Source organism: Pinus tabuliformis, chromosome 9 (genome assembly GCF_031772625.1).
Source record: "Pinus tabuliformis cultivar Carrire ecotype Pingquan chromosome 9, CPIR1, whole genome shotgun sequence".
NCBI classification, from domain to species: domain Eukaryota; kingdom Viridiplantae; phylum Streptophyta; class Pinopsida; order Pinales; family Pinaceae; genus Pinus; species Pinus tabuliformis.
The window spans coordinates 1917634908-1917657355 of NC_142307.1; positions in this window are offsets into that span (position 1 = coordinate 1917634908).

Consider the following 22448-nt stretch of genomic DNA (forward strand, 5'->3'; position numbering starts at 1 on the left):
GCTTTAAGTAGTGTTGAGTCAGAATATGTGGCTCCATGTGAAGTAGGAGAAGGGGTTGTTTGGTTAAGGAAGATTATGACAGATGTTTTTGAGTCTTTGGGTCCTACTGTGATTAATTATGACAATAAAAGTTGTATCAATATGTCTAGAGATCTCGTGTTTCATGCTAGAATGAAACATATCAACAATAAGTTCCACTTTATGAGGAACCTAGTGTAGGATGGGATCATGAAGTTGGAGTATGTCTTAACAGATGAGCAAGTAGCAGATATACTAACAAGGGCTCTTCCTAACAAGAAGTTTGAGTATTTTAGATGAATGCTTGGTTTGGTAAATAATTTTTATTGTATTGATGATAAGAGAATGGAAGAGATTTGTTGAGGCTTTGTGAGTGAAGCATTGTCTGGGAGGACATCGTACCGACACTTTGTGTTGATTTCTAGGTCCAAAGTAGGGAGGGTGGCATGGGTCGTAGAGCTCTTACCATGCAAACATGCCTAGTTCCTTGGGTTGGTGGTTAGAAAGTAAGAATGATGGTACCTATAGAGGCTAAAATCTTAAGTCCACCATATTCCCACTTGGACAGATTGCCCTAGCCAGGAATCTAGTCCATGGCATGGCGGTGCCTAAACTATTGAGATGCCAATGGATAGATTGCCATCGTCAGGAATCTAGTCAATGGAATTTCAGTTCTTAAACTCTTCATTGTTCATATAGTTTGAGATATTCCATTATACTTGTATATAATGAATACTACCCTAGTTAAGAGGGGGTGTTAGAAAATGTAACTAGCTTCGATGTTCATTAAATGTATTTGAGTCATCATGTAATGTACATGTCAAAAGAATAAAGAAAATAAATTTTATCTTTGTATCAATGACTTATTAAAGCATGAGTTTCATGATTGGGTAATCATTATATTAGCCAAAGTCCCCATTGTAGACTCCTAGGATTAATATTGAGTCTATAGAGTCATTGTACATTTAAAAAGACCCTTCTAGGGATTTTGAATCATGTAACAAGGTTTAGTATTGATTCAAATATAATTTATGTAACCTCCACACCAAGTTAGCCTAGAAGAAATCAAGACAGACTAAGGACACCAATTCGACCACACTTGGAGCCTATAAAAAGAAGTAAGTTGAATTCATTCATCTCATCTCAAGCTAGTATGATATCTCTAAGGAAGCTGGAGAAGTGCAAAGTAGTGAAAAGTGGGTCTAAGGAAGAAAAGGGAAGTGCGAGTTGGGTGGAGTCTAAGGAGAAGAAGAAAATCGAACCTTCGGTACCTCTCTCTCTCTCTATTTCGTGCCCTAGTTCGGGAGATCGAAGTCTTCCAAGTTCTGCCACTGCCTGATGCCAGAAGTTGTTGCATAGTCGAAGTTGCTTGGAAGGAAGTTATTATAGAAAGAGGTCAAATATCTAGGAAGCTGACTTGGTGTGGAGGGAAGGTTTGGTCTTTGTCTAGGGTAAAGAGTCTCAAAGAATACTATTGAAAGGATGAGAACTTTTGACTAGGTTTTCCCCTCCAGGGGATTTTTCCCTGGCATAGTGCCTACATCTTGTGTCTCTTGTTTTGTGATCTTCATACACACATAATATTTTAATTTCTTGATGAAAGATAAGATAATAAAGAAGTAAAATAATCCAACATAATTCACAAGTAGTTATCAAGTAAGGAGAATCAAACCCTAATCTATTTGCTATGGATTTCCAACAGGAAGTTGTTGTGAATTCCAGTATTTCTCCTAGACAAAGACGGAACTCATGTGAAGATTCCAATAGTGTAGATATTTAACAAAAAAAAAAATGTATGTGTCAAGATTGTCGAAGACTCTAATGGTTGTTAATTTTTTTATTGCAAGTCAAAGCAATAATTGACAACCTGCAAAAAACAGGATTAAATAAATCTAACTACCATAAACTAGAAATCTATAATTTCATAGCTAGTTGCTTCTAATTTATCATAAGCCACAATTTTCCTACCATCCGTTGCTAATCCAGTAACAACCTCAACCTCTACAACATAATAACGTATGAAACAGTTAGATTTTGTTATAAAAAAAAAGTTCATTAAAAGGAAAAACAGAGTTGAAGACATATATGTTTGAAATGCACCATGTTTTTAGGTCCCTAGCTACAATTGAAATATACCCTTCCCAATCTTATAATGATAGTGAATTTTTTTGTGAGTGAGCCAATCTAAGACTTGAATAAAATCACCTTTCAACCAGAAATAACACTCACATATTACTACTATTTTTAGCTACCACTAAAATCCATAAAAACATCCCATATCATGCTACACTTGTACAAAAGGTTATTGTAGTATTCAAGTTATTTAGCTAGGATCATCGATACTTTGGAAATTGGAAACTACCTAGAAAACCACAAAAGCGTAATCCATGATTCTCATGGTAATCATATTCTAATCAATCTCTGTTAGAGCTTAAGCTAGGTAAGTATTAATTAACTAAATATAAACATAATAGAATATGTATTTAGATTCCTTGGTGAATCTAGGCCATCACAAAGTAGGAAGTAGTGAATTCTATCTTATTCCATAGCATAATCTAATTTTCATAAGAGTAGCATTGATGTAGAATGAATTCCCAATGTAGGTATATGCCATAACAATGAGATAACTTCCAATATCACTTAGATAGCAACCACAAGTCAAAGACAAGTCGCATTAAGGGAATTTTAAGGTATAAAATGGGCCTCCTAAGGAAATTATAAAATAATAGTGGAAATAATAAAATAGTATTAGATTGCATCATCAAATTTTAGAGGGAAAAAAGAAAAAAATACTTTTTCAACTTGTATTTTCAACTTATCTCCCTATGGGTTTACTCAAATTTCGAGCAGAAACACTCGATGGATGCAAAATTTGATTCCTCATCCAAGGAGTACACATGTTGCGTACTTTTGATGGACCCTACTACACAAAAATTGTTAAATGCATGAAAAACGTGATTGCAATCACGTTATTTCATGTATTTCTCATTTTTCGTATAACGGTGTCCATCGAAAGTGTACAACATGGGTATTCCTTGTATAAATACTTAAATTTTGCAACCAATGAATACTCCCACTCAAAATTTGTGTAACAACTTAGGGAGATAAGTTAAAAATACGAGTCGAGAAAATAGATTTATTATTTTATTATTTTTTAATCCTTTTACTTTTTTACTCCAAAAATGTTGAATCATCCCCCATGGTTGGCATCATCATTTTGAATCTTATTGGTTCTTATAAAGCTTATTTTCGTTGTACATTTTTCTTAAGAGGCCCATTTTAGACCTCAAAATTTCCCTAATGCAAGGTATCACAACAAAATTGTCTATGACATTAGTATTAGAGAGAGGGAGGGTTCTATTTTGGGTCAAACTAGAAGATTCAAGTCAAGGTAGAAATGCCTCGTTTCGGAATTGGAACTATGTTTTCATCATTCCAATCTATGCTAAACAGAGAATAATGTTTTGGAACCATTTATAATGGGTTTGAAGTGGGTCTAGTTAGAGCTCATAAACAAACTGGTTTTAATTTGCTCACATAAACCAAAGGCCTATTGTTATAAATTCAGGTGGCATCTAGTTAATATTGCAATAGAAATCTAGAATTATTGTACAAAAATGGTATTAGTATGTCATAATAGATGACGAGGCTCAAGGTTATTCCTGAATACCTTTTTTATTATAAATTCCAAAAGAAATGGACAATGAAAGATTAAATTTTGTTATGAGTAATAGCAAATTTTCTGGAAAATTGGCTTCCCTTAAATTTGTATAGTAGAAAGTTGTTCATGCCAGCCTAACTTACCAACCCGCCATACAAAAGAAATTAAGTTAAGACTTGTTTTGACCTAAAATTGAAAGTATTTCATAGTTAATAGAAAATATAATCTTCTTAGAGAAAGATGTTACAATGAGGATTCTATCTACAACAGTCTATCCTAAGGAGTATAGTAGAAGTCTCTTTGCAAAAAACCCTCCTTAAAGGCTAAGTTGAATGTTGGTCAAGACTTCCAAGGTTAAAAACTTTTGTGAAAACAAGGATTTTTGTGATGGTATTCTTAAGGTGTTGCTAAGATTTTATATCTTGCAACCTCAAAAAAAATGTTTGGATCTTTGCAATAGACCAGGCCAAAATCTTAATTGAAATGGAATCATCATTGGCACCACTGACCCTATGGAGACTACATACAAGAAATTGTTCAGGAAAAACATATAAAGCGTGGGATAGATCTCTTAGATGTGGTGAATGAAATGCAATCAATAATAGGTTTATCAATTTTGAACATAATGTTAATTTGTAAGTTCATCTCCATACTAATTTAAAAGCTATCAATGGAGAAGATAGATAGTTATAACCCTTCATGACAACCTGAAAAAAAAAACCATTATTTTCCCAATGTACAAAAAATAGATAGCAGGAACATTTTAGAAACTAACTAGAGTACCATTAATCATCATGTGATTTATATTATTTATTTCCACTTAATACTTGAGCAACTACTATAACGCTTCTTTCTTGAAAGCACAACAGGAAGCCACTAAGCATAGCCTAGAAAATGTACTAAACATTATAATATACACATCATACCCACCTGTATTGAATTGGTTTGGTGGATAGGTGATTTGAAAACCCAATAAGGAGCTTAGAAAACCCACAAAATAAGATACTATTTACAAACCCACGTTGTCCATTAAGTGTTGTGAAAATCTTAGGCATGCATCCTTTTAGAATTCCAATCTACCTTCTAAAAATAAAAGAGATATTCATTGGGTCACTCAAACCATTTCCGCTCAGTATACACAACCCCATATCCCTTAGTTTCCTCCAAATATTTGTAAGAAATTTACTAATTATTACTTAGAAGAATTTTCAAAACAAGTAACAAAATACAAAAGGAACTTCAATCATGAAAGGGTTAAATGGTTGTATGGTAAAATGGGATGCAAGATAGTACCTATATTTTATGCATGTTAATAGCATGTTAAGATAGTAAGTAAATATGATATAATCCAATTAAATTTAATTGCATGTTAAGAAAAAAAGTAAACAAGATATCATCCAATGAAATTTCAAAAGGAGTTCATTAACAACAAAGTTCTAGAATCTTGCAATACAATCTATTTGGGAAATGATTATGATTAGAGTCTATAAGGCAGTTGATACAACAATTAGAAACTCAAAAATTTGTATTTGGCATAAAATTCACACTAATCCTTATAAAAATTGTAGAGAAGGGGTCCCTGGGGTGAATTGAGTCAACTTTGAGTAAATGTTGTAGTTTCTTTTTGTAATGAATATAAAGTCTCTACGAAATATGAAAGCGGAGTGAGAAGATAGTAGAAGTCAAAGGGGCTTTGGTCCCTTAGTTGGGTAGGTGATAGAGTTGTTTTGAGACCCGCCCATGGTCCACGAACCATGGTATTGTAAATCAGATGCTACAGATAGATGAGTCATAGCGAGTCTAAGAATCAATCAATTAGTGAAGAATCATTGTAAGGGAGAGGTGATAAGGAAGGAATGGTTTGTTTCCTGTACTGAGGCGAAAGGGGAAGGCTCTTGCAGCTGAGTGCGCAGAGACCTTGGTAAGTCTGCAGGCTGAGTACGAGAGCCCCTGTAGCTAAGTGTGCATAGAGAAGAAGTCTGTAACTGAACATCTATACTTAATAAAGACTGTTTTGGGCCGAAATTGATGCATATGTGTCTTATCATTTACTTCTCCAAATTTTATGGATCTTTGCTCTGTGATATATTTTATATTAATTAATGCTTGTTTACATGGTGAAAGTGGTAGATCTGTAATCTTTATGCATGATAAGAAAAATAAAAGTACCTTTATGAAAATCTAAAGGTCGTTTAGATAGATTTATAGTAGTTATCTGTTTGGAAAGATTAGACTTGCATGAAGGTAGATCTAAGTTGTAAAAGCTACAAGAACACATCACGCAGGCCTCTGGATGCAGAAACTTGGTTCTAGCATACCCCAATACTGCTTCGGGCAAGATTGCAACATGTGCTACGTGGTTTTTTTCTGAAAGGACTAGCAGTTAGGGTTTTGTTGGTTGGCGTATTTAAAGTTGAACCTGGGTTAGGCCCCTTCAAGCCAACAAATGGTCATGTTGTTGAGATCGGGATCTATCTGAGGAACGTGTGATGTCAAATAAGTGGTTTCCTACTAAGAAGGAAATGGAAAAGTGGATCAATCAGAAGTTGAACGAATTTGAAACTTAGGAGAACAGAAATCCATGGTTATCCAAGTAGCAGTGGTTGACTAGATACCTGTACATAGACGAAACCAAAGCCTTTTCCTTTTTCTTCCCTTGCAAATTGCAGGAGTGGTTGTCTAGATTAGCAGACAATCAAGGTACCTAGAGACTTGACAACCCTATTGTGTGGACTCCAGAGTTGGTGAGGTGCCTAGAAGCTTCAGAAAACAACATCGCATGGGCCGTTGATCACTGAATTGATCACATATTAGGAGGATTTGTCATTGAACTTGTGATTGATACGACCATCAATTATAGTGAAGCCAAACGCAGGTTTTTCAAGGGAGCACGAGGTAAGAACTTAAAATCTCTGAAAACATGGATTAAGATGATGTTGTTTGAAAAAGGGTTATTCCATTACCTTGATGTTTGGAACCACGCAGAGTGGAAAATATTTTAGAAGGGACAGGGAATCAGTCTCAGAACACAGTCCATTGTTAGGATCTTCTTCTAGTGACTATGAAGGAACTGCTCTGAGCACACCGCGAAATGTGTTGCAGATAGTATTTCAGGGTGTCCCGAGGATACCTCACCCATCCACTCCACCTCCACCCCCACCGCTGCCGCATAGACCTACACCCTCCCCTCCACCTCCAACTCCACTAGCCATTCAACATGACGAGCATGATGAAGAGGCCAATCTTTAAAGGGGTAGGGAGTGAAGACCCCAAACAATTCTAGTTCATTGCAGATGATTTCTCGACAATGTAGAATATTTCTAATGATAATATAAAGAAAGTGTAGCTAGTCACAGCATTGTAGGATAGGGCGTTGACGTGGTATATCAAGTTCTGTTAGGATAGACATGGCACGATGAAGACAGAGACTAAACAGAAATTTAACAATGAGTTCAGGAAGCCTAAGTCTCACGTACAGTCTGTAACCAAGTTTAAGGAAATAAAAAAAAGGGTAAATGAGTCCTCATGGGATTTCGATCAAAGGCTAACATGCCTGATCCAATAGGCTAATATGAACATCATGGATGATCAACATAGAGACTGGTACATTACTTCATTGTTGCCTCATTTTAGATTACCATTATCATAGAAAACGATAGGAACACAAGAAGAGGATGTGGAGATCATGATGAGGTTGGAAACCTCACCAGTACAGGATACGAATGTAGGAGAGCAACAAATTTAGTCGCAGCTAGAGAATCCGCATGGGTTATAGAGTTTGAAGACAGGAAAGGATGCTCAGTCTGAGGCGCACGCTGAAGTCCGGTGCATAAAATGTAAAGACAAGGGACATGATAAGGATCACTACACTATTTATCAGAATTATTTGATTGGAGGGGGTCTTGTTCCTTTGAAACCTAAGAATATTGTGGGACCAAGTGCAGGAATACCATTATGGTCTGCTATCTACGAGATAGCTAGAAAGAATGTGGTAGATAATTGTCACCTTTTGCAAAATTTTGTATAGACGCTGAAACAATTATTTTGTACCTTTTATAAATCTGTTGGTCATGATGAGAGAAACTGCCGAATTTAGGAACTAATAATGGAAAGGACCCCTACCTATTGAATGCAGGTGGAAAATTAGCCTCAGGATCAGGGCACGGGTGTAGTACATGGAGGATTTCAAAGTCGTGGAAGAGGAAGAGGAGGTGGGGTTGGCAGAGGTTGTGGAAAAATTATTTGTTACAACTGTGGTGAAGTAGGTCATTCACTTATGACTATGAGAACCCAACACATCCATATTGTCAATATTGCAGACAATTTGATCGTGTGATATAATATTTCCCAATACTGATAACTAATATGAAGGAGAAAAAGGAACAACAGCTTGCGTAGAACATCCTGATGATGAGGGCAGAGCCTTGCAAATAAGATCACAATATTAATATTGTGACGCGTAGTGGTATGGCCACAGGAGAAGATAGAGGAAAGAACCAGAGACCGAAGGATGGGTGCTCAACGCTACTGAAGAGGAAATTGATTTTGACCTCAACCGAGCTAGAGAAACTTTTATGGAGGCGAAAAATATTTTTGTTGAAGCCTCTACGTCAGGGAGTAAAGAGAAATCAGCTAGAAATAGTGAACTATAGGATGTGGATCCCTCTCTATTAACCACTTTTCAAAGAAATTGTATGAAATTGTTAATGGATAAGAAGGTAGTGGAAGGGATTTAGGAGCTAATCGACAATTGTACCGGAAAAATTAAGATTCCTTCAAAACAATGCGCTATGAGGAAACTGGGTGAACATAAGAAGCGAACAGGGTGCGAGAAGAGGCTAACCATGCAGATTGGAGAATATGAAATGGATCAAGTCATCTTAGATATTGGATCTGATGAAAACGTACTACTGAAGAAAGCATGGGAAGGGATGGGGAGACTTGTGCTACAATGGTCTCCTATATAACTACGCATGGCCAATCAACAGAAGATCATTTGTATGGGGCACTTTTATGGGGTAACAGTAGACATTGAAGGAGAAAGTTCTCTGGCTGATTTTGAAGTAATTGAAATGGTGGATGAAATAAATCCTTACCCTACGCTACTAGGAATTGATGGGCCTTTGACATGGATGTAGTAATTAATCTGAAGAAGCGAAGGATGACATTTGTGAATAAGGAAATGAGGGTTATTGTGCCACTGCACCCCGTTGAAGGAGCACGCTACAATGAACTGGTCCACGACTATGTGGAGGATGATGAATTAGATCAAATATACATGATCACCGCACACAATGAAGATTGGATCAATACCACTATAGATGGGCGGATCACATGAAATAGAGACAGCTCATGTACCTCAGACTCAGATGAAGAGAAAGAACACTAGAAGAATAGGTTGCATGAAGTCTCTACACTACGTTGCAATATGATGACAAAGTTGTTGTGGTGTGTAACTACGGAGGTAAGGAATATCCCACATTATGATGGTTTGAATGATGTTAATCTATTTTTGGATAAGTTCGAAAGGGAGGTACAGAAGAGCATCATTTCCAAGCGCTCAGGTTGACACTGCGCCCTACGCCTAACCGTTAGTGGGGTACGCATAAGGATACCTTCACTAATTAGAAGGAATACAGGCGAATGATGAAGCTAATATTTGGATACACTAATACTCGTATGACTAAAAAATACAGTGGAAAGGATGATCCACATGAGCATTTGGCGCGGTGGACTAAAGCATCGGGAAATAAGCCACAACAGGAATGGATGCATATCTTTTGTCATACCCTAGATACTATTCCATTGAATTGGTATTTAGAAATAGAGATACGCCATGGGATAGCCAAAAGGGGTATCTTGAGGGAAAGTTTCTTATTAACCTTCAACTTTGAGGATGGATTTTAGTGCATTAATGAAGAACTCTAGGAAATTAAGGCTACTATCTTTAGAACTCTTGCAGAGCCGGTAGAAGCATTCAACGAGACTGGAGTACTCAGTTATGCCATGCGCTAGAGTTCTACAATGTGACTGCAAAAGAAGAAGAAGAGTATTCATGAAAAATGAACATTCCGAAGACCGAAGGACAACACGAGGTTGAAGGTTCTAAAGTAGCGAACCCTTATATATCATAACTTTGAAGACTAGGAAAGTAAACATTTGGTCTGACATGCAGCCAAAGTTTGCAAAGATAGGTGATTATTGGGATGAATATACAGTTGATACAGTTTCAAAGATGTTGCGCAAATACCATGACTTGTTTCCTACCATGTTCTCGGACCTTAAAGAAATAGTAGGGGATCTGGTAGTTATGAAGATCACTTTAAAGCTCGACATGAAGCCCGTGAAACAGAGACCCTACTGCCTAAATCTGAAATATAAGGAGAATGTGTGCAAAGAGATAGACAAAATGTTTGAAGCTGGAATTATTGAGTGAGTAGCAGAATTTGATTGGTTGAGCCCTATGGTTGTTCAATAGAAGAAGAAGAAGGGTGAAATTAGAATATGCATAGACTTGAGAAAGCTCAATGATGCATGTGTGCATGACTCATTTCCAACACCATTTATAGATGAAGTTTAGGAGAATGTTGGAAGACAAGAAGCTTATTCGTTCACTAATGGGTTCTCAGGGTACCATCAGATTAAGATCGCATCGGATGATCTCATCAAGATGACCTTCATGATGGAGTGGGGATGCTTCCAGTACACAGTGATGCCATTCGGACTGAAAAATGCACCTACAATATTTTCAAGGGTTGTAATTGCAACATTCAAAGAATTCATCCATAAATTCTTAGAAGTGTATTAGATGACTAGACTATGTTTGGATTGGTAAAGCACCACATTGCAAGTCTGCGCCTTATTATGGATACTTGTCGTAGATACCAAATTTCTCTAGACTTGAAGAAATGTATCTTTTACATGGCTTATGGGATATTTCTAGGCCATGTGGTATGTAAGCAAGGATTAAAAGTAGACCCTGCAAAGATAGCTGTGATTGTCAATTTAGAAGCTCTAAAGAATGTAAAGAAGTTTCCCGCAACGTTGGACCACATTGGCTACTATAGAAATTTTATCAATGTTTATGCACAAATAACTGCGGCAATGGAAAAATTACTGAAGAAGGAGGTGACTTTCGGCTAGTATGAAGAGTGTCAGCATAGTCTAGGTGTATTAAAGGAAAAGATGGTGATTACACCCATTTTGGTATTCCCAGACTGGAATAAATAATTTAATGTTCACGTGGATGCATCTTGTATTGCGTTGGGTGCGATATGGACCCAACCAAGTGAAGGAGAGATAGATCACCCTATAGCCTTCACAAGTAAGAAATTATCAAAGGCAGAAAAGAACTATTCAACTACAGAACGCGTAGGATTGACGATGGTTTACGCGCTGCAGAAATTTCGACATTACCTATTAGGCATGCATTTCAAAATGTATACAAATCACTTCGCTCTCTAGTACCTATTCAACAAGACCATGTTGGGGGGTAAGATCTATGGGTGGTTATTGTTGCTTCAGTAATATGACTTTGAGGTGATTGTCAAGCCTAAATGATTGAATGTGGGTCTAGATCATCTATCCAGAATTGATACATCCTAAGAACGTACTAATTTGGAGGAAGGATTGACCAATGCACATCTCTTCATTGTATGCATCGCAGATGATCATTTTTCTCATATAATCTAGTTTTTGAATACTGGAATAACCTTGGATGGATATTCTACTCAACAAACAAAAGAATTGGTGGTCTGCGCTGTTGACTTTTCTGTTATTGTGGGACATCTTTATAAGATGGGCACTGACAAAATATTACGTCGATATGTTCGAGAGTTTCAAATATCTAGCATCCTCACCGAAGCACACACCGGAGTGGCGAGAGGACACTATGCAGGCAGAGAAACTACGTAGAAGAGTCTCCGCATAGGATTATGGTGGCCAACAGTACATGAGGATTCTAAGGCATATTGTAGACCATGCGATGCTTGTCAACGAATAGGGAAGCCATTGCGGAGGGATGAAATACCCTTAAATCCTCATATTTCATTACAAGTCTTTGACAAATGGGTGATTGACTTTGTAGGTCTGATACAGCCACCAGGGAAAAAGACGGGCATGTGGTACATTATTGATGAGCCCCATAAATGGGTAATTATATGGGCTCATTTTGCCTCCTAACTCAGCTTAATCCACCATTCTCATTAGTTTATTGCATGTTTTTTATTATATTTATGCTAATAGAGTGAATTGGGTTAGTCATTATGCCATGAAGTCTAATGTGTGCTTTATGCAGATTTTTGGTCAATTTTGAGACAAAGTCAAAGGCTTAATGAGCATTTGGCAGCCAATATTCGAGGAAAACAAGGGAAAGAATTTGTAGGAGGGTGTCCCCCTCATTTATGACCCCCTACCTTGAATACTCCTTTAGAAAGTTCGGAGCGCAAGCAGCCACATCAATGCATACAGAGGGCAACCGAGCAAGTGAAGAAGAATTGTTGTCTATCTTTAGTATTGGGAGCCAAGCCTCCTTGATTTTAGGAGAGATGTTGGAGGCTCTAATTGTATAAATAGGAGGGCTTAGATGCTCAGTTTTTTAGTTGGTAGTTAGTCAAATTTTCGCACTTTTGTTGCAGCTCTTGCTCAGCGCATTTTCGAGCTTACTTTTTTGAACAGTTTATGTAATGTGACATATATTTTGATAATGGAGATGAAATATTTTCTGAGCCAACACTAATTTCTTTCAGAGGGCTGAAGCTCTTGGGTTAGGGCCCAAACCAAGCTACCTAGCACCACTTACTTTGTACTCATATGTTTTTTCTTTAGTTCATGAATTAATTTCTGTTAGATAGATTCATTTTCCCTTGGTTAGAATAGGTTGCTTTTGTTGGTTGACATAGTTGTTTCCATTTCAGTTGCTGAAGTAGGCTAAATAGAGATAGGAAAAGATCCAAAATGACATTAGCAGAGCCTTGATCTCCTTTCCTCTCTTTGGGGCCATGAGCTAAGGTCTAGGCACTCTTGCTGCCACTAAAAACACAGTTTTGTTTCCTCCATGCAATTTCTAGTGTTGTAGTTTGATTTAAAAGTTAATACTCTACTTCAGATCCATTTTTCCATGTTCATTTCTGTTTCTGCAATAAATCTCTTTCCATGCTTTCCTGTTCATATAGCATTGTTCAACATTTTATTTTTCTAGGTCATAATCTAGGTTAGCATGAAATATAGTTCTGTTCTTTTGGTACAACTAGTTTTTTTCTTGCTCAGATTCAGTGTTTTGATTTGTAGCTCTCTTGCAGTACATATGTGCTCATAATAAATCAATAAATCAGCCTTCACCATCTCTTTTGCTACATGTTTCATAGGTCATTCAAAGCCCTTCACAAATTTGCCCTAATTTCTACATTTTCCTCATAAGCTTTCCTCTTGTCTCTTGAACAAATCCAACCATCATTTTCTTTCCTGATCATCCTTGATGAGCTTTAGACACATTAACACAGCCCTTTAGTCTTCAGGTGCCCTTTCCCACCATTTTTTCCACCTTTAAACCCTCTAAAATATCTCTCGGCATCCTCCTGTAGATCCTCCTGTAGATCCCCTGCAGCCTCCTGTAGAATTTCCTGTACGTGGCTTTTTGAAGTCCGATTGCAAGGAAAGCCTCCAGAAGGTTGCTAGAGGTCTCCTAGGACCCCTCCACACCTTCCTACACCTCTGCAAATCCAAAATTCGCCCTCCATCGCCACCTAATCGCTGCCACATCCATAAACAAATAAATTACATGCATAATAATTTCACATAAAATACACAAAAATCCAAAAAGGATGTTTTTTTCTTATTTCCTTCTAGGAATAGCTTGAATAGGTGTAGTTTACTTCCTCAGTAGGTAATGGCACTCTCTTCCTGGATTTTCACCTCTCTTCTTGCAAAAGTAGGGTTAGTCGGTAAATTAGGGTTTGCTAGGTTTACCTCGCATTTCAGTCTTCTTTCTCTTTTTGCAAGTAGAATAGCCCCTGTAGAGTAAGCTTTCCTTTCTTTCATCATAGTTAAAGCTTCTTCTGGAATTCATAGAAGTTGGCTTGAGCTCCTAGTGATCTTGCGCCAGCTGTCCAAGTGATAGTCTGCAGTAAGAACTAGTACTTGTGCATACAGCACCGTCGCTTCCAAGTTTTTTACGAACTACCGATTTGATAAAAGTAAAGTAGGAAGCCCCAGGAGTTGCAGCATTATTGCTGCAATACTGGTGCTCACCACTTTTTTGGCGTTGCTGCCAGGGAAGAGTCAGACTATTTTGTGATTACTGTTTTTCTTCTATTTTCTACTGCAATATTCTGCTAAGTAGTTTGTTTCAGCAAAAGTAGAGTAGTTATTTCTTTCCATCTCTGCATCTCCTTGCTTTCATTTCAATTCTGTGATTTCCATTTCAGCAAAAGTAGATCAGTCATTTCCTTGCTTTCATTTTAATTCTGCAATTTCCATTTCAGCAAAAGTAGATTAGTCATTTCCTTACTTTCATTTCAATTCTATAATTTCCATTTCAAAAAAAGTAGATTAGTCATTTTATTTAGTTGCAATTTGTTTGTTCAATCAATTTCAATTTTGCAGTTACAAGCAAAAAAACAAAAATCACCCAAAAAAAAAAACAAAGATTCCCTTTCATGCCTCGTAGGAACAGGGATAATTCAGGGAAATTACTACCCAACACCCCCACCACATCACAAAGCCACCCTTCTCTCTTCTTTGGTGGGATTGATCCAGAAGATCCTTTAAGAGAACAACCTGAGATATTTGAATAACCTATAGGAGAAGAAGAGGAAGAAACCATCCCTCTTGAGACAATGGCCGAGAACATTAATGCTAGGGGGAATGGAGAAAGAGTAGAGGGTACCTTTCCCATCCGAGAGACCAATGGGGACACTAAAATGAAGAACATAAGCCCTTCAGCCCTACCTCACTTCCATGGATTGACTATGGAAGATCCTGACACCTTTCTATTTGAGTTTGTTGTTATCTGTCGAACCTATGACTATGTAGAAGATGAGCAGAAGTTGAAACTGTTTCCTTCTACCCTCAAGGATGCAGCATTGCGCTGGTTCATGGGGTTACTTGGAAATAGCATCACAACTTGGGCTCAGATGCAGCAAGAATTCAATAATAAATATCGGGACTACTGTAGGTCAAAAGATACGAGGAAGAAATCTTCTGAATGACCATGGGAAGTGATGAATCCTTGGAGGATTATGAAGAAAGATTCCAACTCAGTTATAAAAGGACCAGGTGCACACTTGACCCTGAATCTCTGAAAGGAATTCTGGAAGACCTTCTAGACACCCTCCATTTACTGGTTGGGGGAGACATCTACCAACTACCTTATGAAGACATCAAGACTGTGTTTAGGAACCATTCTAGGGCAGCCAGAAAGAGAGGTAGGGGGAGTCAACCCATAGCCAGTACCCCCCCATCCAGTTCGTCCCTCAAAGGTGAACTTGGAAACATGCTGGAAGACTTCAAGAGTGAGATGCTGCAGACTCTTGCCATGCAAATGGATACCTTGCATATCAAAAGGAAACAGGAGGAGGTAGAGAGGTCACTGGCCATTTTTTGTGCTAGGCGCACTAGAAGGCACCCTAGGAATGAATGTCCATTGAACTCTATAGGGGTTTGTGTAATAGCCCCGAAATAACAACACATAATTAATTAGATTAATCAAGTGATTTATAATCAACAAGCAATTTATCAACTAATTAACATTAAATTACTTAAATATGAGTAAAGACAGACAACTTACCTATGGAATGCTAGTTGAACGCTAGCGGAATTCTGCTACCTACAACAAAGTCTTGGAGACGACTCTCCACCCAATCATAGGCTCAATTGCACAAAATCTTGCTACAACTAGCCACCCCCGAGCCCTCAATCAATTTACTACTACCAGGGTATCCTTGTCTTATAACACTATTCTCCCAAGGGAATGGATGATGAAATCACGAAACGATGGAATGCTAGAATGCCTCTCATCTTCCTCATGATCTATTAAATAGGGCAAACATTGGAAGGGGAACCACATGCACACACTCCATGTGTCCACATGCAACTGTATTACTTTCTTGTTTTATTTATTTTGTTTTTACTTTTTGATAGCTTTACTGATTTTTACTGCTTTCTTGTTTTATTTCTATTTATATTTATTTAGAGCTTTAGTATTGTTATTTATTATTTTATTTTTATTTATTATTACTATTTTTTATTTATTATTTATTTTCTTATATTTTTAATATTATATTATTTATTATTTTTTATTTTATTATTATTATTATTATTATTATTATTATTATTATTATTATTATTATTATTATTAAGGGACATTACATACTCTCCCACTTTAAGGAACTTTGTCCCGAAGTTATTATTTATTATTTATTATTAAGTTGAATTATTTAACATTTTATTTTGTTATTTATTACTTCATGTTCGACCAACATCCTCTGCTGAACTAATATAACCAGCAGGCATCGAAATTTTTTACAACACCTAGGAAATCTCAAGGAATCTATGTCCTTTTTCCCACTTTCGAAACCAGGCATAAGCCTCCCTGGTCTGTATCCTAGTCCAAGGTTGGCCCCAAGGGTCGCGCCTGACTCAGACCTCATCTGCCCGAAGGCAAGCATCCGGTATAGTACTCAATGACTCCGAGCATCTCGCAAGGCTGGCCCACTCCCTCCACAACTACTAAGGTGCACAGCCCCAGGCATCAAAGTCCTTACACCCCCACTAGACTCTGGCATCCCAATCCAATAACAGGCACCTAGCCTAGAGCATCAGGCACTTGGCCTCCTCAAGATGATCCCATAGCCCTTCAAGAGCTATCCATCAAGAGCTACACAAGACAAAGGAACCACTGGCATATGTAGTGTTGATTGAGTTTGTCCCCAGCCCATATGGTGTTACTTATTCTCCCTCGTGCGTATGGGCTTGCGCGAGATCATCAAATAAACCAGCCCTCATGGCCCATTTGTGGAGTCCTGTCAATCATCACACCTCAACATGCAACAAATGCATTAGCTATACCATCATAGTATCATAGAAAATAATCCACATGCCAAGTCTTGCATGTCATCTTGAGAACATTCATCATTGTTAATCGCAAAGTAATGAACTACATGCCCATGCATGTTATAAATTTGTATGCAAATATTACATGCTTCACCTCATGAAATACCATCATAAGTTATAACATCAACATATTTACATCAAATATATATCATGACTTCACATAATAAATGAACTACATGTCAATAAACCTCGTATTATAGCATCATAATTCCTATGCCACATTATGCATATCATATCCATCATGAGTATTCAACATTAAATACCTATCATCACGTAGTCAATGAATATGTCAATATACCTCGACATAACATCATAATGCCTATGCATATCATAATTATCATAAGTATACATCATCACTATTGTAACAACTATATAAATATGAACCACATGGGCATGATCACCCTCATACCATCATATCTTGAAACATCGTCAATATGAGAAACATCTCAATACTTATCAAATATAGAATAATACTCTATAAGAATTCTTACCATGATTCATCAGAAAAATCAATTTCATTTACTTGTACAAACATTGAATACGAACTATGAAATAAGATTATTCAACGTATCTCTAGGTTCTAGGTTATCTTATCAATCTTATTAGTGTCATGTTTTCATCAAGTTGTCAATTACTTTTCAATAATCATTTCCACTTCTTTAGACTAGGAGGTTGATCATTTACGCCATCGATATAATCATCTAAGTACATCATTAAATTTCACATGAGCCTCATCATCTTGAGTCTTAATCTGTCATCATATATTCTTCCTTCCCCAAGGAAATTCTGGTGAAATTCATTGTTTAAGATATTATGATTATACCAAACTCTTCCATTATGTTCTAAAATAGGTTGCATCTTCTTATTGATTTCTTATTGAGCTATCATTAGTTATCATCATTAGAAAATTTGCAAGTTTCTCCTTTCCATTTCTCCTTAGACAACTTTATCCAATATATGCAATTAACCTTGAATCACAAAACCTTATGTAACATGATACTCAACATCATAACAGTTAATTAAACTAAATTGAAATAATAGTGTATGATTTAGATGTATCATAAATTTTAAACAATAAAACATGCTTTAGATGCTCCATAAAAGTATCTGTCTTAGCTAAGTAAGTAATCAATCTACTCATTAAAATCCTTCAATGTAAATTTTGAAGAATATGATCTACCAGGCATAAGGTAAAGTAGTGTAGAGGCTAAATTAATTCCTTGTCCTTTGCCTTCCAACTGACTCTGCAAGCTGCAATATTCATTCTCTTGTATTCAATGTTGCCATTAAAACATTGATTTTAATAAATTCCCTATTTTTACAATTTTATCCAGCAAAACTACCTTGTTGGAGTTGCAAATTCCTCCAAGAACAAGTACTTTTCAAGCTGGGTTTGTTCTGTACAGTAGGTTATAAATTTGATGTAGCCTTGTATATTTGAAAAGAAACACACAAGCAAGGTTGTAATTGGAAAATGAACCTTAGAGTACGTAGCCACAATGAAAAATCATGCACCAAAAATTCCTACTAACAGGCAACATGCAGACAGCTAGTCATAAAAATTTCATTAGACATTTACGTTCGTTTTTTTGGAAAATGGAATTTTTGTAGTGTTCAGGTCTCAAGGGATTATGCAATTTTAAATGAAATTATGCTCCTCGATCTCTTAAAGAGTCCAGATGGGCTCTTTTAAACTCAAAAAAAAAAAAAAATTACATAAAGAATTTATGTTAATTTTACTCAACCCCAGCAACTGGCATTTTCTAGTAAATTTCCTTCCTCTAAACTAATAAAAATTAAACTTACTAAATAAAAATCACTATTGGAAATTTAGTAGTAAATTAAAAGTAAATCAGTGGAAGCAAAAATTAGTCAATCTCACACATGCACGCAGAAATTTCTGCCCTTTAAATCTGTTGTTCAGTAATAACTTTAAATATGTCGTGCATTAATCTGGGAAATGATCTGCTCACCGAGAAAATCACAAGCTACAGAAAATTGAGCCAACTACTAAACTTGAGAACATTCATCATTGTTAATCACAACATTATGAATAATAATGAACTGCATCCTCATGCATGTCATAAATTTGTATGCAACTATCACATGCTTCACCTTCTGAAATACCCTCATAAGTTATAACATCAACATATTTGCATCAAAGACATATCATGACTTCACATAATAAATGAATCACATGTCAATAAACCTCATATTATAGCATCATAATTCCTATGCCACATTATGCATATCATATACATCATGAGTATTTAACATTAATACCTATCATCATGTAGTAAATGAATATGTCAATATACTTTGACCTAACATCATAATGCCTATGCATATCATCATCATCCTAAGGATACATCATCAATATTGTAACACTATATAAATATGAACCAGATGTGCATGACTACCCATATACCATCAATATGAGAAACATCTCAATACTTATCAAATATAGAATAATACTCTATAAGCATTTTTTTTTTTTCATGACTCATCAAAAAAATCATTTTCATTTACTTTACAGACATTCAACTGTGAACTAATATTATTCAACATACATCTAGGATCTATGTTATATCATCAGTGTTATTAGTGTTATTAGTGTTGTTAGTGTTAAGATCATTCTACAGATAAGTGCCCTTCCTTTCCCGGACTTAAAGTTGTATACCAAGGGGCCGAAGGAGCCACTGAACCACTCTATTTCATAAACCAAAGGAGGCCACATGGACCTAGACCTTACTTGCAGGGAATGCAAAGGACATTCCAGGCATACTACAACCCCAATCAAGCTACTTCCATGCCTTCTTGGAGCCCCCCTGCTCATCCTTCCTGGTCCACACCTCCTCCTTGGTCATATCCATCTCAATATCATGCTCAACCAGCTGCTCATTCATTTCACTCCTATGCTCAGCCACAGCCTCAGTGGAATGCACCTCATCAGGGGTGGAGGCCCTAGTACAACTCTCCTCCCACTCTTTTGCCTCCACCACCTGCTCCACCTCAACCATTGCCTCCTGCTCCACCAAGGCAACCCCAAATGCCTTCTCAATCGAACCCAAACCCAAATAACAAATAGGCTCAACAAGTATATAGTGGGTAACCGTCATGCCCAACCTATGTTGTGGAAATTCAGGAGATTAACCTACGATCTGGGAAGGTTCTCCAAGATAGCCAACCTCCCCCTAAGGAGGATGAGGAAGATAAAGAGGAAAGTGAACCGAAAGCAATTCCACCCTTTCCTAAGAGATTATCCGGCACAACCCAGCCTACCCCAGAAGAAACTAAACTTCTGGGAGAATTGAAACAATTATGTGTAAAGATACCACTTCTCCAAGTAATAAAGGATGTGCCTATATACAACAAGATGATCAAAGAGAAGTGCTACAAGCATCCAGGTCAGTGCAAGAGAGATGCCCCAACCATCAATGTCATAGGACAACTGTCCGACCTAATGTTGGGGCAAGTAATTTGTCTGAAGTATCTAGACCCTGGAAACCCAGTAGTTGATGTCCACATCAATGGCACCATCATCTCCCATACCTTGATTGATCTAGGGGCTACCATTAATTTGATGACAAAGGACACTATGCTCAAGCTCAACCTCCAGGTCTCCCTGAGAAAGACCACAACATTACTGTAGTTAGCGGACCACTCCACCGTGACCCTTGAAGGGATTGTGGAAGATGTAATGGTCTCCATTGATTCTTGGGAGTACCCTGCCGATTTCCTAGTTCTCCAGCCGAAGGCAAAGTTCACTAGGTATCCTCTCATCTTGGGAAGACCCTGGTTGGCTATCGTAGATGCCTACATCAGCTACCGAGCTGGGAACATGACAATCAAGAATGGGCATATGTCCAAGTAGCTAGTCCTATACCCTCCTGTCCAACCTTTGGTAGAACATGTTCTACCTCTCTAGTTGGAGGAGGAAGATGAGGATGAAGTCTATTCTGCACCACTGTGTGCAATAGGAACTGGCATGGGGGGGACCACAAATCGAGGATGATATCATTGAAAACTTAATTTGGAATCCACCCCTAGTAGTTTGCCATTGGAAGAGCTAGTGAAAGAAACCTCAGACAATCCTTTAGCTAATCTCTGTATGGCCGACCCAACCTCTCTTCGTATAAAGGCTATAGAGTTCAGCCCTGAAAGAACCTTGAAAATCAACTCATCCTTATCCACCTCCCAGGAGAAGGAACTGTGTAGCTTATTGAGAAAACATTTAGATGCCTTTGCTTGGAGCTATAAGGAGATGAAAGGAGTGCACCCTTCAGTTTGTACTCATCACATTTACATTAAGGAAGATTGCAAACCAGTCAAGCAGCCTCAAAGGAGGATGAATCCAACCCTTAAAGACATTGTTAAGGAAGAATTGCAAAAGTTACTGGATGCAGGATTCATCTACCCCATCTCCGACAGTGAATGGGTCTCTCCTTTGATGTTGGTACCAAAGAAAAATGGTAAGTGGAGAATCTATGTCGATTATCAAGAACTGAACAAGGCCACCAAAAAGGACCATTTTCCTTTGCCCTTCATAGATCAAGTGTCAGATGGTCTGGCGGGGAAAAAGTTTTTCTCCTACCTAGATGGGTTCAGCGGATACAATCAGATCCAAATCAGCCCGGAAGACCCAGACAAGACCACTTTCACTTATCCTTGGGGCACCTTTGCATATCGGGTCCTTCCTTTTGGTTTGTGTAATGCTCCCACCACTTTCTAGAGAGCAGTACTGAGTATATTTTCTTAACTGGTCCATGGTGCAGTGGAAATATATATGGATGATTTTACCCCTTATGGTTCTAAATTTCAAGAAGCTTTATCTAACTTGGGAAAAGTTTTGGACAAGTGTATTGAAATGAACTTGTCCCTTAGTCCGGAAAAATGTGAATTCTTGATGACTGAAGGGACCGTGCTAGGTCATGCAATATCTTAGCAAGGATTGCAGGTGGACCCCAACAAAATAGCCATCATCCAGAGGGTCCCACCTCCTCAAAAGGTGAGAGATGTCCAAATTTTCTTAGGTTTAGTAGGATATTACAGAAGATTCCTTCAATATTTCAGTAAGCTAGTCTCTCTATTGTTTGGTCTTTTGGGAAAAGATGTCAAGTTCAGATGGACTGACAACTGTCAAGAAGCCCTAGATACCTTGAAAAGTAAACTTGTGACTGCCCCAATTTTGAGAGGTCCAAATTGGGCCCTACCGTTCCACATTCACACAGATGCCTCGAACAAAGCAATAGGGGCAGCCTTAGGGCAAGTTGATGAAAAGCTACCTTATGCCATATACTTTATAAGAAAAAATTTGTCAAAGGCAGAGTTAAACTACACGGTAACCGAGAAGGAACTCCTAGCTGTAGTCCATTCTTTAAATAAATTAAAACATTACATCATAGGCTATCATACCTTTGTACACATTGATCATGCTGCAATTAGGTATTTAATGAACAAACCAGATGTAAATGCTTGCATCATTAGGTGGTTGCTTTTACTGCAGCAATTTGATTTAACCATTCTTGATAAGCCTGGTAAGGAAAATGTTGTTTCTAACTTTTTGTCTAGAGTAAATCTGCTTGCATGTGAGGAATGAATGGTGGATGATCAAATGTCAGATGAACACCTATTTGCTATCTCAGTACTCTCTCCATGG